This window comes from Hyperolius riggenbachi, chromosome 4, assembly GCF_040937935.1.
Source record: "Hyperolius riggenbachi isolate aHypRig1 chromosome 4, aHypRig1.pri, whole genome shotgun sequence".
NCBI classification, from domain to species: Eukaryota; Metazoa; Chordata; class Amphibia; order Anura; family Hyperoliidae; genus Hyperolius; species Hyperolius riggenbachi.
Genome location: NC_090649.1, coordinates 302,573,997 through 302,587,713, shown reverse-complemented (window position 1 = coordinate 302,587,713; position 13,717 = coordinate 302,573,997).

Below are 13,717 nucleotides of genomic sequence, written 5' to 3'. Positions count from 1 at the left end.
CGCGCCTGTGCGGAGCCCCGGCCGACTAGGGCTTCGCACCTTGAGCTATACCAGCCCGCATGGTTCATGGTATGGGGGAGGGAGGGGGCTCCGGGGAAGAGGGGTGGCCAAGCCTTCCCCTTTTCCCCCGAGCCATTGTCCAATACATGGACAAGGGGCTCTTCCCCACCTCCGGTGCCCCAGGAGGAAGTGGGGGTGACGACTCCCTGGGGGGGGGGGGGTTCATGGTGGCATCTGGGAGTCCCCTTAAGGAGGGAGCCCAGATCCCCCCCCCCTTCCCAGGAGAAATGAGTATAGGGGTACAAAGTAAACAAAATGCAATACTCACTACTGGAACGGTTTGTGTATAAATCTCTAAAGTAATAAAGCAAAGAATAGAGACAGAAGAGTTGTGGCAAAATTACTATATCAAATACCTGTTGTGACGTCACAAGGTCTACTTCCCTGTCCTCATTACAGGGCAACTAATAGATAGGAGAGCTTTGTTTATGAAGCATCTGTGGCATGCGGCCTTCAGGGGAGGCTGGCAGGCAAAAGTGCTTTTATGAGAAAAATGGCATGTTGAATATTACTTTGTTCTTCAAGACTTAATTAAAAAACTTATCTTCAGTTAAAGTGAATCTGCACTGTACTACCAGTACACCCCTTCTCCAGAAGTTAGCTTACAAGGTATCTCTGTTTGGGAAATAAGAGAAATGTACAGTTTATCAGATCTCTGGTGTAATGGGCAGAAATTAAAAATTTAAAGAATGATGATCTGCAATTCTATCAATAGTATTTTGGAATTCTCTTATGCCATTCAGTATGTAGGAATAATAAGACACAGTGGATATACAGTATACATTGAACACACTGCATCCCTGTGATTTCAGTGTAGAAATTAACCTACTGGTATATTTATTATTCATTATGAATAATTTGCTTTACATTTTGATTCCGTTTTTATATAGTTGTTTCTAGAGTTTTATATTTTTTGGGTTATACCTTTTTTACTTTCGCTTATTCACCATTTATTGATGATGATCGTAATGAGTAGATAACAATGCCTTTTATGCTGGGAGTGCCCTTATACAGTAGGTCTGCACAAATAGGATGCTTCCCCCACACAGCAAAGAGTAATGTTTGATCCAAAACGTACTTTTAGAAAAAAGAGCATGTTAAAGTGGGCGCAAGATACTGTTATAGTAGAATTTAAAGGGGCACTATGGTGAAAAATTGGAACATTTAAAATATGTGCAAACATAAACAAATAAGAAGTATGTTTTTTCCAGAGTAAAATGAGCCATAAATTACTTTTCTCCTATGTTGCTGTCACTTACAGTAGGTAGTAGAAATCTGACAGAAGCGACAGGTTTTGGACTAGTCCATCTCTTCATGGGAGATTCTCAGGGATTTCTTTATTTTCGAAAGCACTTAGTGAATGACAGTTGCTCTGTCCAACTGCCAAATAACTGTGTAGCGAGCAGGGAAACTGACCAGCATCATTGTTTAAATACTTTTTAGGAATATCTTTATAAAGAATAAAAGCCTTGCTGAGAATCCCCTATGAAGAGATGGACTAGTCCAAAACCTGTCGCTTTCGTCAGATTTTTACTACCTACTGTAAGTGACAGCAACATAGGAGAAAAGTGATTTAGGGCTCATTTTACTCTGGAAAAAACATACTTCTTATTTGTCTATGTTTGCATATATTTTAAATTTTGCAATTTTTCGCCATAACGCCCCTTTAATTGTACTGATATTCTACTATTGTACTCCTTTATTTTATCCTTGCACTAACCTTCCACCTACCAATGCCTATCTTCACCTAACACTTACCTTCCCCTAGCTATGCGTAGCACTAATCACCCCTCTCTACACCTAACACTTACTTAGCTATAGATAACACTTACCCTAACCTACAGTACCTTCACCTAACACTAACCTCCCACTACCTACAGTATGCTGTCACTACCTATGCTTAAAAGTAACCTCCCCCACCTACGCCTAACATTAAGCCGTACTGCATCCAATCTGGTATTCGGCAGTATGAAGTCAAATACCAGTTTCTGGCAGTGGTGTTCAGTAGAGATGGCCCGAACGGTTCGACCATGAACTTATTCGCGCAAACTTTGGTGGTTCGTGTTTGCAGTGAACCGCAAACTTTATGCGAGTTCGACCCACCCCCTATACTACATCATTAGGCTCAACTTTGACCCTCTACATCACAGTCAGCAGACACAGGGCAGCCAATCAGGTTACACTCCCTCCTGGAGCCCCCCCCCCCCTTATATAAGGCAGCTGCGTCAGCCATTATCCCACTCGGTGTGGCTGCAGTAATTAGAGAAGGGAGAGGAACCTGCTGTAGACATAGGGAAAGATTAGTTAGGCTCTTGTTAGGCTTGTTAGCTTACTCCTTGCTGATACTTATTGCTAAAAAGCACCCCTCAACAGCTATTTTGAGAGCTAATGTTGTTCTTGTGATCTGTTTTTTTTTTGTGTGGCCCACTGACACTTGCATATACAGCCCTGTCTGTCAGTCAGTCGCTACTGGCCTTGCTAATTCCTACTGTGCTGTGCCACTGCCAGGCCCAGACCATTCAGTGCCTACCTTTTCACTGCATGTGTGTGACAGCTGCACATTTGTAATACTAGTCACTGCATACTTGTTCATGGTACCTGTGTGTGTGACAGCTGCACATTTGTAATACTAGTCACTGCATACCTGTTCACGGTACCTGTGTGTGTGACAGCTGCACATTTGTAATACTAGTCACTGCATACCTGTTCATGGTACCTGTGTGTGTGACAGCTGCACATTTGTAATACTAGTCACTGCATACCTGTTCACGGTACCTGTGTGTGTGACAACTGCACATTTGTAATACTAGTCACTGCATACGTGTTCACGGTACCTGTGTGTGTGACAGCTGCACATTTGTAATACTAGTCACTGCATACCTGTTCACGCTACCTGTGTGTGTGACAGCTGCACATTTGTAATACTAGTCACTGCATACTTGTTCATGGTATTATTTATTTATTTATTTGTTGTATTTATAAAGCGCCAACATATTACGCAGCGCTGGACATTAATTTAGGTTACAGACAATATTTAGGGGTGACAAACAGCAATATGACAATACAGGAATACAAGAAAACCAGATCACACAGCACAGTATGAGTACAAGGTAATGCTTAGTCAGTCACTGGATGGGAGCATGGAGTTAGGCAAGTTAGGTTCACTCAAATGCATAGCATGGGTGCACAGTAATAGAGGTGCATGATCAGGTAGGACACAAAAGGAGTGAGGACCCTGCCCAAAGGCTTACAATCTAGAGGGAGAGGTATGGACACGAGAGGTAGGGGACCAGAGTTCGGCTGTGGGTTTAGAGCAATTGTGAGGGGTGGTAGGCAAGAGTGAAAAGGTGAGTTTTGAGGGCCTTCTTGAAGGTGTTGAAGGTGGGGGCTGCCCTAATGGGTGGAGGTAGGGAGTTCCATAGTGTCGGAGCGGCTCTTGAGAAGTCTTGGAGGCGTGCATGGGACTGGGTGATGCGGGGGACGGTCAGGCGAAGTTCATTGGAGGAGCGGAGTGAGCGGCTTGGTGTGTATCTCTGAGTAAGATCAGAAATGTAGGTTGGACAGGTTTTGTGGATGGATTTGTAGGTCAGACACAATGGGCTCGATTCACAAAGCGGTGATAACCCAGTTATCACGCCTAAAAGACTTTAGGCGTGATGACCTTTTCACCACTGAGTTATCACCGCTTTTTCCTGCTCTTCGCGCGAAGTTACCGCGCGTTCGCGCGTAAGCGCGTGAGCGCGTGCGCAAAGCCCCATAGGGTTTAATGGGAGCTTCGCGCGAAGCGTCGGGTGCTGCGCGCGCTCTTACGCGCGTACGCACGGCAACTTCGCGCGAGTTTCTTGTTATCATGCCTAAAGTGAGTTTAGGCGTGATAAGGGCCTTTTCACCAGCGTGCAAACACTTTGCACCGCTTGGTGAATCAAGCCCAATATCTTGAATCTGATTCTGGACTGGATAGGAAGCCAGTGGAGGGATTCACGGAGGGGAGCCCCCCTGGTGGAGCGATGGGAGGAGTGGATAATTCTGGCAGCCGCATTCATGATGGACTGCAGTGGGGCTATTCGGGTCTTAGGGAGTCCAGACAGAAGGGCATTGCAGTAGTCGAGGTGGTAAATTATGAGGGCATGGATGAGGAGTTTGGTGGTGGCAGGGGTCAGGAAAGGGCGAATCTTACAGATGTTACGAAGGTGGAAGTTGCAGGACTTTGTGAGGTTTTGGATGTGGGGAGTGAAGGAGAGTGCGGAGTCCAGGGTGACACCCAGACAGCGGGCTTGAGAGGTAGGGTGAATAGTAGTGTGGTTAACAGTGACCTGCACATCTGGGAGGTCCAGGGATGACCGGGGTGGGAAGATCATAAATTCCGTTTTGTCTAGATTTAGTTTTAGGAACCTAGCGGACATCCAGGAGGAGATGGCAGATAGGCAGGAGGAGACCTTGTCCATGGTAGTGGTGGATATGTCAGGGGTGTGGAGATAGATTTGGGTGTCATCTGCATACAGATGATAGTTAAAACCCATGGAGGAGATAACCTTGCCAATGGAGGATGTGTATAGGGAGAACAGTAGGGGGCCAAGGACCGAGCCTTGGGGGACTCCCACTGAGAGGTGGTTGGGGGTGGACGAGGACTCATTGAAGGAGGTCGTGAAGGAGCGGTTGGAGAGGTAGGATGAAAGCCAGGTCAGGGTGAGATCGTGAATGCCCATGGATTGGAGGGACTGGAGGAGTAGGGGATGATCTACTGTATCAAAAGCTGCTGAAAGGTCAAGGAGGAGGAGAATGGTGTATTTACCTTCAGCTTTAGCTAAGGCAAGGTCATTGACCACTTTGGTGAGAGCCGTTTTGGTTGAGTGGGCAGGCCGAAATCCAGATTGCAGTGGGTCTAGTAGTGAGTTGGCATTGAGGTACTGGGTCAGGCGTTTGTGAACCAGACGCTCAAGGAGTTTTGAGGCGAAGGGGAGGAGGGAGATCGGGCGGTAGTTGGAGGGTAGCGAGGGGTCGAGGGAGGGTTTCTTGAGCAGAGGCAGTACAGTGGCCTGCTTGAAGTCTGAGGGGAAGGTGCATGTGGATAGGGAGAGGTTAAACATGGTAGTGAGGACTGGGGCCAGATCCGTGAAGTGAGGCTGAAGTAGGTCAGAAGGGATATGGTCAAGGGGGGAGGTAGTGGTATGGGAAGTCTGCAGTAGGTGGTTGACCTCCTCAGTGGTAGTAGGAGTGAAGGAGGTGAGGGGAGGATAGGGTGGAGAAGGAGTAGGTTGTGAGCAGGTGGGAGGTGAAGATTGAAGATTGGATATTTCCTGACGGATGGAGACTATTTTGTTGGTGAAGTGGGTGGCTAAATCTGTGGCAGAGAGGGAGGAAACAGAAGGTGGGGGGGTGGGTTTAAGCAGGGAGTTGAAGGTGCTAAAAAGACGCCGGGGATTGGAAGCTTGTGCTCCGATGAGCTTGGTAAAGTATTCCTGCTTCGCATGAGCAAGGGCAGTGTGGAACTGCTGCAGGTTAGTCTTGTACTGTAGGAAATCCTGGTTTAGTTGAGTTTTCCGCCATTTTCGTTCAGTGGCGCGTGTTTCCCTCTGGAGGTTGCGAGTATGGGTAGTGCGCCAGGGCTGGGGGTTAGGGGGTCGGTTGCGGCGGAATATTGGTGGAGCAGCTTTCTCTAGGGCTGATGAGAGAATTTGGTGATACTGAGCTGCAGCAAGATTAGGACAGGTTAGGGTGGGGAGAGTGGAGGATAGGCCATGGAGAGAGTCAGCAAGGACGCCAGGGTTGAGCTTGCGTAGGTCTCGCTGCCATCGACCAGGTAGGTGGGCGGGTAGTTTGGAGGTGCCTTCCGTGAAGAGGTTGAAGGCGAGAAGGTAATGGTCTGAGGGTGGAAATGGTGCGATGTCGAGGTCTGCAATGGTGGTGGATTTAGTGAATATAAGGTCGAGAGTGCGACGTGCAGTGTGAGTGGGGGCGTTGGTGTGTTGTACTAGGCCATGTGAGTTGGCTATGGTGAGTAGCCAGGTCGCAACAGAGTTCTTGGGTTCATTGATGGATATATTGAAATCCCCGAGGATGATGGTGGGGAGGTCAGAGGAGAGGATGTGTGGGAGCCAGGAGGCAAGGTTGTCGAGAAATTGTCGTGTGGAGCCCGGAGGCTGTGTGTGTGACAGCTGCACATTTGTAATACTAGTCACTGCATACCTGTTCACGGTACCTGTGTGTGACAGCTGCACATTTGTAATAGTAGTCACTGCATACGTGTTCACGGTTCCTGTGTGTGTGACAGCTGCACATTTGTAATACTAGTCACTGCATACCTGTTCACGCTACCTGTGTGTGTGACAGCTGCACATTTGTAATACTAGTCACTGCATACCTGTTCACGCTACCTGTGTGTGTGACAGCTGCACATTGTATTGATACCAGTCTCTGCATACCTTTTCAGTGCACCTGCGTGACAGCACGCAGTGTTCTATTATACAGTGGCTTGCAAAAGTATTCGGCCCCCTTGAAGTTTTCCACATTTTTTCACATTACTGCCACAAATATGAATCAATTTTATTGGAATTCCACATGAAAGACCAATTCTAAGTGGTGTACACGTGAGAGGTGGAACGAAAATCATACATGATTCCAAACATATATATATTGGTCTTTTACGTGGAATTCCAATAAAATTGATTCATGTTTGTGGCAGTAATGTAACAAAATGTGGAAAACTTCATGGAGGCCTGAATACTTTTGCAAGCCACTGTATACCAGTCACTGCACACCTGTTCACGGTACCTGTGTGTGTGATAGCTGCACATTTGTAATACCAGTCACTGCATACCTGTTCACTGCACCTGTGTGTGTGACAGCTGCACATTTGTAATACTAGTCACTGCATGCCTGTTTATGGTACATGTGTGTGTGACAGCTGCACATTTTATTGATACCAGTCACTGCATACCTGTTCAGTGTGACAGCACGCAGTGTTATATTATACAGTATACCAGTCATTGCATATCTGTTCACATTACCTGTGTGTGTGACAACTGCACATTTGCAATACCAGTCACTGCATATCTGTTCACTGCACCTGTGTGACCACACTGTTATATACCAGTCACTGCATAACTGTTCACTGCACCTGTGTGTGTGACAGCTGCACATTGTATTGATACCAGTCACTGCATACCTGTTCACAGCACCTGCGTGACAGCATGCGTTTTATATACCAGTCACTGCATACCTGTTCACTGCACCTGCGTGACAGCTGCATATTGTATTGTAATACCAGTCACTGCTTACTTTTCACTGCACCTGCGTGACAGCACACAGTTTTATATACCAGTCACTGCATACCTTTCACTGCACCTGTGTGACAGCTGCACATTGTATTAGTCAAGTCAGTGCATACCTTTCACTACACCCCCCCCATATGGACAAAACAGGCAGAGTCAGAGGCAGACCCAGAGGCAGGCCACCCGCCAGGTCTGTTCGAGGTCGTGCTGATGTGATTTTGTGTGGCCCTGGACCAAAGTACAGTACTCTAAAAAAGGCACGTGCCATCAACTCCCAAGATTGTCAGGACGTAGTTGACTATTTAACACAGAACACCTCATCTTCCACAGCCAGCAGCGCTACTACTAGCACCATATTCATTCCATCTGACACTTTGCAGGAGTTATTTGGTGGGGAATTAACTGATTCACAGCCAGTATTGTTACAACAAAATGAGGGCGATAAGCAAGTTACACCACCTCATATGTCTGAGTTAGGTGGCACTATGGACGTAAGGTGTGAGGAGGAGGATGATGAAGTACCTGCTGTTGGAGCAGTTTTGGAGGTGTCTGATACAAGTGAAGCTGTGGAGGATGATTATGACGATGACAATGATGATACTGCCATGGATATCACGTGGGATCCTACAAGACATCATGACCAGGGGGACAGTTCAGAAGGGGAGTCAGAGAGGAGTAGGAGGAAACGAGTTGCTGAAAAAAGCATGGGGAGCTCCTTGTCAGAAACAGGTGGTGGCAGTGTCCGGTGGCATGTATTGCCACCTATGGACAGCCAGCCAACATGCCCTTCAATGTCAGCTGCTGACGCCACCATAGTGCCATCACCCCAGGGGGGCTTAGCGGTGTGGAAATTTTTGTGCATGTCTGCCTCAGATATGAGCAATGCCATCTGTACTCTCTGCTACCAAAAATTGAGCCATGGAAAGGCCCAGACCTGCGTAGGGACAACTGCCTTACGAAGGCACATGGAGAAAAAGCACAAACGACAATGGGAAGACCACCTGGGCAAAAGCAGCACACAAAAGCAAAGCCACTCTCCTTCTCCTCTTCCTCCTTCAGGTGCATTATCTTCAGCAGCTTTCTCCCTCACACCTTCACAGCCACCCGCCTCCACTTCGCCTCTCACCTTGAGCGGTTCCTGCTCCTCTGCCCACAGCAGCAGCCAGGTGTCCGTGAGGGAAATCTTTGAGTGGAAGAAGCTAATTTCTGCCAGTCACCCCCTTGCCCAGCGTCTGACAGCTGACTTGGCGGAACTGTTAGCTCACCAGCTGGTGGACTCTGAGGCCGTCCGGATATTTTTGGCAATTGGGACACTGCAGTGGAAGATACCAGGCCGCAATTATTTCTCTAAAAAGGCGATACCCAAACTGTACCATGAAGTTGAAAGACAAGTGGTGTCATCTCTGGCACACAGCATTGGATCAAGGGTCCATCTGACCACAGATGCCTGGTCTGCAAAGCACAGTCAGGGCAGGTAAATTACTTACACGGCCCATTGGGTCAACCTGGTGGCCACTGGCAAGCAGGTAGTACGTGGCTGTGCAGCAAACCTAGTTGTGACACCTCCACGGCTTGCAGGCAGGCCTGCTGCCACCTCCTTTCCTTTTCCTCCTACTCCTCCTGCTACATCCTCTTTGCTGTCGTCCTCCTCCTTGGCCGAGTGGCATTGCTACTCTACTGGTGCTGCAATCTCCTCTCCAGCTACACACCCCCAGCTCACCAGGGCCTATGCTGCATGCCAGGTACGAAGGTGTCATGCCATCTTGGACATGTCTTGCCTCAAAGCCGAGAGTCACACTGGAGCAACTCTCCTGGCTGCTTTGATAAACAGGTGGAACAGTGGCTGACCACGCACGAACTTGAGATCGGCAATGTGGTGTGTGACAACGGCAGCAATCTCATTTTGGCTTTGAGTTTGGGAAAGTTTACACATGTACCCTGCATGGCACATGTGCTGAATCTAGTAATTCAAAGATTTGTGTCTAAGTACCCAGGCTTAGAGGGCGTCCTGAAGCAGTCCAAGAAGGTGTGTGGGCATTTCAGGCGGTCGTACACAGCGATGGCGCGCTTGGCCGATTTTCAGCGCAGAAACAACTTGCCAGTGAAGCGCTTGATTTGCGATAGCCCGACTGGCTGGAATTCGACACTCTTGATGTTTGACCACCTGCGACAACAGTAGAAAGCCGTCACCCATTATCTCTGCAACTACAGTAAAAGGACATGCTCTGGGGAGATGGGGTTGTTCTGGCCGAAGTACTGGACACTCGTGTGTAATGCCTGCAGGCTCATGCGTCCCTTTGAGGAGGTGACCAACCTGGTGAGTCGCAGTGAAGGCGCCATCAGCGACTTGATTCCATATGCTTTCATCCTGGAGCACGCCGTGCGTAGAGTGGTGGATCAAGCTGTGGACAAGCGTGACCAGGAAGAGTGGGAACAATCATCAGCAGAACCAGATGTTTCCTCACCACCTGAGGCAACACAGAGGAGGGGGGAGGAGGAGGAAGAGTCACCTGGGGAAGAGGAGTCAGATGAGGGAGGTGTTTTTTTTTTTTTTGAGGAGGTGGAAGAACAACCGCAGCAGGCATCGCAGAGGGCTTGTACTGCTCACCTTTCCTGTGGTATTATTCATGGCTGGGGGGAGGAGGAGAACTTACCTGACATCACTGAGGAAGAGCAAGAGGAGATGGCTAGTATGTTGGCATGCGACTTTGTGCAGATGGGGGCTTTCATGCTGTCCAGCCTGTTGAGGGTCCCCCCTATAAAAAAACTCAAGGGGAAAGACCTGTACTGGGTGGCAACGCTACTAGACCCTCGGTATAAGCACAAAGTGGCAGAGATGTTTCCAAATCACCAGAAGGCAGAAAGGATGCAGCACTTGCAGAACAAGCTGGCGGCAACTATGCTTTACAGTGCGTTTAAGGGTGATGTCACAGCACAACGGAATAAAGGTCCCACTGCCAGTAATCTTCCTCCCCCTCCCATGTCCACACAGTCAAGGACAGGACTCTCTAGCGATCTCATAGTGATGTGGGACATGCGGACATTCTTTAGTCCAATGCCTCGCCTTAGCCCTTCCAGAAATACCCTCCACCAATGCCTGGACTGGCAGGTAGCCGACTACCTGGCCTTAACTGCGGATGTAGACAACAGCGATGAACCCCTGGACTACTGGGCTTGACCTGTGGCCAGAGCTGTCACAATTTGCCATCCAACTTCTGGCTTGCCCTGCCTCAAGCGTCCTGTCATAAAGGACCTTCAGGAGGCATTGTCAGTGAGAAGAGAAGTCACCTAGGTCAAAAAAGTGTTCAGTACCTCACCTTTTTTAAAATGAATGAGGCATGGATCCCGTGGGGCTACTGCCCGCCCGAAGACTAAGTCAGTCCCCACACACAGCATCTCTGCCTGCACGTCGTGTGACTGCCTGCCCCAAGACTAAGTTGCTCCTTACACAGCATCTCTGCCTGCAGGCCGCTTGACTGCCTTCTCCGCCACCACCAACAGGGTCCAAGACTCCAGGTGGATTCCTGAATTTTTAAGGTCGCTGCTAGCAGCGGCCGCTATAATAATTTTTCTGGTGCGTGTACATGCCTGCTTAACTTTTCTGGCTGCACTGCAGCTGCAACAACAACACAAAAGGCATGTACATGTGTCAATTCCCCTTGGTGATCATTACTTTGCTGCGGTGAAGGGGCTTGCGTATCACAATGAAGCAATGACCGCCGAATATATGAGTGTTTTTTTTTGGGGGGGGGGGGCACACACCCAAGGTAATAAGGTCATTGCTTCATTGTGGACAGACCAAATTCGATCAGCTGGACAGTCACTGTTATTCTATCATTGAGCTACCACAGCCCGTCGACCATATGGGGTTGAAAACCGCCACGGCTTGCACTCTCGCCATGGTGTGCACCAGTCCAGCACGGCCGTCACTACACAAACAGCCGTTTGCGTTACACAGTGAATTTGGTGTGTCAGTGTGAAGCAGTACACTAATTACACTACCTGATTGATGTATACACATGCAAGATGTTTTAAAGAACTTTAAGCCTCCAATTTAGTATGTGATTTCTGCCCTTAAAACACTGCTGTACGTCAAATCCAGATTTTTCCCCGGGACTTTTGGCATGTAACCCACTCCGCCATGCAAAACTCCAAGTTTTAGACCACTTGAAACATCTTTTCCATCACTTTTGTGGCCAGCATAAATGTTTGTAGTTTTCAAAGTTCTCCTCCCCATTGAAGTCTATTGCAGTTCGCGAAGTTTGCACAAACCCAAAGTTTTCCAGAAGTTCGCGTTCGAGGTTCGCGAACCTAAAATCGGAGGTTCGAGCCATCTCTAATGCTCGGACACCACTCAATCAGGAATTCGACCTATTCGGCTGTGGGTGAAAAAAAATCCAGAAATTCTGTGATTAATTTCCAGTTTTGAAATGGACTCAATTTTTCCTGTGAATGAGGCAATCATGGAAATTCACAGCCATGATCACGGAAAAGCATTTTAGCTAATAGCAAGGCCCCCATACAATCCCGAAAATTGCATGGATTATAAAGGTGATAAGGGGCTACAACTAAAGTTCAAAAAGAACTTTTAGTTTTTGTGAAAAACTGGAAAATGGAAAAATATTCCATGATTATCACTCGCCGACTTTAGCGGTTAATAGCAAAGTCCTCTTACGTTGTAGAAACACCACATTTGCCAGATATGTTGAGAAAAACAGTGGGAACAAGAGAAAAAAAAATTCAAAAAGACCTTATACTTTTTGAGAAAATCAATTTTAAAATTTCAAGGGAAAAAAGTATACATTTAAATGCGGTAAATGACAGGTCTTAGGGAAACAATTCCCGCCGACTTTAGCGGTTAATAGCAAAGGCCCCTTACATCCTAGCAACACCAAATTTGCAGGATATGTTAAAAAGATAGTGGGAACAATATTTTTAAAAAACATTATTACATTTTTTATTTTTTTTTATGTTCAGATAGTGCAAAAAAATTATGTGGGGTCCCCCCTATCCAGCATATTTAACTCCTCGTGACCCATGCAGGCTGGGATAGCCAGAATGAGGAGCCCCAGCCGACTGGGGCTTCGCACCCTGCACTATACCAACCCACATGGTCCATGGTATGGGGGGCTGCAGGGGAGAGGGACGGCCAAGCCTTCCTCTTTCCCCCCCGAGTCCTTGTCCAACCCATGGACAAGGGACTCTACACCACCTGCCCCAGGAGGAGGTGGGGGCGACGACTTAAGAAGGGGACCCCAGATGCCTACCCCCTCCCAGGAGAAATGAGCATAGGCATACAAAGTACACCTTACCCTTTTCCACAAAGGGTTAAAAGAAATAAAAACAGAACAACGAGTAAAGTTCTTTATTATTCTAAATTAACCAGAAATATTTACCTGTACCTTTAAAAAAATGTTCCCACGCCAATATCCTTGGTAAAAGATTCCGCGCCAATATCCTCTATCTTGAGATCTTCTTAAGGTACTCATGTCTCTCCCTGCCGCAGCTCTCAGCTATACTAAGTTTAGCTGAGAGCGCATCCACCTATGTGGATGCATTGCTGCCAGCTCCTGCTGTCCTCCCTGCCCCCCCACCTGTCACCCTCACCCATGCTGGCACCCAGTGCCCCCATGGGTGCACTGGGTGCCAGCATGGGTGAGTGTGACAGGTGTGAGGTAGGGAGGAACGCGGGAGCTGGTGGCAATGCGTCCACATAGGATGCTCTCTCAGCTATACTTAGTATAGCTGAGAGAAAAGCATCTTTAAATTTTGGCTCCAAGGCTCCCCATTGGTCTGTTAAGGAACCAATAGGGCGGCTTGGAGCTGAAATTTAAAGATGCTTTTCTCTCAGATATACTTAGTACAGCTAAGAGAGCGTCCTATATGGACGCATTGCCACCAGCTCCCGCTGTCCTCCCCACACCTATCACCCTCACCCATGCTGGCACCCAGTGGCTATAGCGTGGCCACGCTATCTAGCGTCTCTCCGCTCCCTCATCCAGATTTTTGGATCAGCACACTATTTAAATGGGCTGTGTAGTTTCTAAATTAGCTCTGAGGAAGCCGTATACTCGGCAAATCGCGATAGCGGAGGTAAGGCTTACAGGGGAGGTTCTTCCTATGGGAATTGTACACTTTGGCTGTGGCACTTTCGATCATTTTACTACCTCATTCTTTTCTGCACTGCACTTTCAATTGCTATCTCCTTATGGAGTCTATGGAGTCTGTCTATTGGCATCTGCACTAGCACCTTATATAGATTTTTGCTGTGAATTTCTCACGTTCTTGCTGTACATTTTGTATTACATTTTTTGATTTTTTTCACCTATTTACTGTCACTGTGTTGGTTGTGCAGTTGTTTTGCCAATATCATTATGTCACTTAGC